Here is a 3,199-nt window from a genome sequence, read left to right as displayed (position 1 = left end):
TTATGCATATTAATATTGTGGCATTAATGTTTTGACTCTATTGCATTCAATTGTCTTATCAATAAAATTTTCAGTCACATTTATTAATAGTTTAATGTTAACTTACTCATAAATAATAACATTTAGCTCTGTTCGTGCCTTCTGCTGCAAACTTGTTTTGGAGGATTAGCCTACATGGTGTTAAACAAGAATTTAAAAATACCTTCTTTAATCGTTTAACCATTTTGTAATATTTGGTTTATTTACCGTGAGACACAAAAGGCGTTTTCTCTTATATACCCATAATACACTAAAACACAACATAAATTCACAAAAGACATCAATTTTATTAGCTTGGTGTAATCCAAATCTTTAGAATCCATGCGTTGTTTGCAAGAAACAGATCCAAATTCAGCCCTTTATCCAGTGATCTTCAACTCCATTTCTCAGCAGATAACGTAAACGTTAAATCCCGGCATTGTGGTGAATTCAAATTCAAAAATTGCGCCTGAAGCGTTACGACATGTTTTACGGCAGTGATATCAAACGCTCATTGGCTCTCGCATGTTTCGTCACAGATTGCGACATGCCGTGTTTAAGTTGGTGTACTACATTTGAAATGTGCTGAGTCTCAATTCGCACACTATCCGTCCTAAATAGTATGCGAAACTAGAATTAGTACGTCCCAAATCGTAGTATGTTCAAATGAGTATTCCAAAGATACCCGGATGGTCTACTATTTCCGGTTAGAATTCGAAGTGCAGATCAATGCACACTCTAACGGCTAATATTGCCCACAACCCATTGCGTGCGGGAGGGAGGAGCTTTGTGGTGATGTAAACATGGCAGTCGGATGCAGCAGCGGAGATACGCCCTCAGTTTTTAAGTGTAAGAATTAAAATGTTTAACCCTAATTAAAGTTATATTTTATTGTCTCGTAATATTAATGGGTTTATGTTGTGCCAATAAAGCACCGTGTTTATCTTGTAGGGTCCGATGAAGATACTGAGCGCCTCATTGCAGGCTACAAAACAATAAATAAAAAGGCTCTAGTAAAATGTCATGCAAGTGTCTTTTTTATGTATTTCTTTTGATGTTTCTGTCTGACTTATTTGTAGTAATACTGTGGCTGTACAAATGTTAACTTTATCAGTCCAACCAAAGAAACATGGTTACTACACTTTTACTATAGTAAAAGCATGGTTCATTTTCATCTGGGTATTTTTGAGTATTATACATAAGTATAAGATTAAGTATAAAATACGTTAAACAATAGTTACACTATAAACTTTAAATATTTTAACTCAGAAAATAAATAGCTTTCGTTACACACATTTGCACATGAACGTCAGAACCAGCCGCCTCACAAACGACCTGCGTTTGGTTGATCTACGACGACGCCCTGCTTCACTCCTACATTTGGTAAAACACATTGTAAATGTATTGTGGAAAAAAAGATGGGATTAGTAAATAAAATTATATTGGATATATAAGAATGAATAAAATGTAAAATGTTTTGTTAACAGTCGCGGTGTGCGTAACTAGGCAACCACGTTCTCGTTTACGTTGCATGACGTCATCGAAGTATGTCCCAGAACGTGCATACTCTTTTGCTACACACTCAAAAGTATGTACTTTTTCATCACAAAAAAAGTACATACTTTTAGGTCGTAGTATAAGTAGGCGAATTGGGACTCAGCCATGGAGAAGCGCGCGCGCCTTCACAGAGCGAACCGAAACCGGATTAACATTTTCATGGATTAATAACTTAAATTCTGCTCTGTAACGTTACCTCATACACAACTATTATATACTGCCAGAGAGGACTGCGACACATCGTCATGTGAACGACTTTTGGTACCGGTTTTGACATGTTCTCACTAAATAAATTATTGTGATTAAACGTGTAACGTTATGTCTGTTGTTTTTCTTTATAATTGTAGTTATGTAGTTTTAAGAAATGGTTAGGTTTAGGGGTAGGATTAGTGGCTCAAACTATCTTTTAATGCTATTATATTGTTAATAAAACTGCCATTTCCCTACACATATCTGTCCATTACTTTTTATCCTTTTAATATTGTCTATAAAATGGGTATGTTTAGGTGTGGGAGTAGGGTTAATGGATCTTACATTTATAATCTATAAAATGTTCTACTGTGTTTTCATATTGCAGTTCCATAAATACTGTGAGCCAAAATGTTGCGAAAAATGAAGCTGTTTCCCTTTTATGCAGTACTCTGGGACTTTTTGCTGTTTAAATAAAAATAAAAGGTTAAATGCAAGTCTATTTTTCACTTTTTTTTTCACTAGTAAACAGTAGTTAAAGTCTTGACTCTAGAAGGTAAAATGTCTTGAATCTAGAACAGTATTACTTTTCTTGAGCTTACAATATACACTTAAGATGATGACAGGATGGTAAATTATGGCTTATTATGGCAAAAGAGCACTGCCTAATACGAGTCAGGAATGCTAACTTCAAGACATTTTGTCTCAAAATGCCAGTTTCCAATCTTATTTCAAGTTGGTGGTGACTTAAATCTAGAACAGTGTAACAATTATAGAACTAAAAATGAGTTAAATACATTTGAAACAAACAGGATGACTATAAAAAAAATGCTACTTTTGAGGGGAAAATACTATTTTTGAGCATGACAAGCTTATTATGAGACACAAAACATCACAATACTAGTAAAATATAGCTAAAAATGAGTTTTCCCAGCTAATTTCAAGATCACTCATATCTTGTAAGGCTTAAATATAATGTCTTATTTCAAGAAATCTTACCAAGAGAATTTTCACTTGTTCCATTGGCAGATTTTTTTGCTTATTACAAGCAAAAATATCTTGTATTAATTATTTTTTTTTTGCTTATTTTGGGAGTGGCCTTTTTTCCAGTGTATATCATGTTAACAAGAACACTTGAATGAATAACTTTAAAATTTGTAAACTCATTTTGGGACATGTTTGTGCCTTATGCATCTCATCAAACTTTGAGGTCCCAAATGGCACCCGTTTCGTAGAATGACTCATACATCACGCAGAGAGCACGAGAGACAAAAGCGATGTCAGCTCGCAGTGCTTCGTACATCGTAAAAACAATGATTATCATAATAGACAAAACACATCACACATGTAACCCAGACTCAAATTAGTCAATTTGCAGTCAATAGAAAAAAAAAAACTATTTTTGGCATATTCACCCTTCCAGTAAAACTGTTTA

The 3,199-nt window shown here is 34.2% G+C and overlaps 1 long non-coding RNA gene across 1 annotated transcript; it reads left to right on the top strand.

Annotated features, from left to right (window-relative positions):
- The first annotated feature begins 200 nt into the window (after positions 1–200).
- LOC309500184 lies at positions 201–2,249 on the top strand. The gene is made up of 2 exons (XR_014206494.1): positions 201–600; positions 1,690–2,249. It is a non-coding gene; the product is annotated as an uncharacterized lncRNA (long non-coding RNA).
- The last annotated feature ends 950 nt before the right edge of the window (positions 2,250–3,199 follow it).

Source organism: Leuciscus leuciscus (genome assembly GCF_965113295.1).
Source record: "Leuciscus leuciscus genome assembly, chromosome: 6".
Lineage (NCBI taxonomy): Eukaryota > Metazoa > Chordata > Actinopteri > Cypriniformes > Leuciscidae > Leuciscus > Leuciscus leuciscus.
This window is presented reverse-complemented; position numbering and strand designations above follow the sequence as displayed.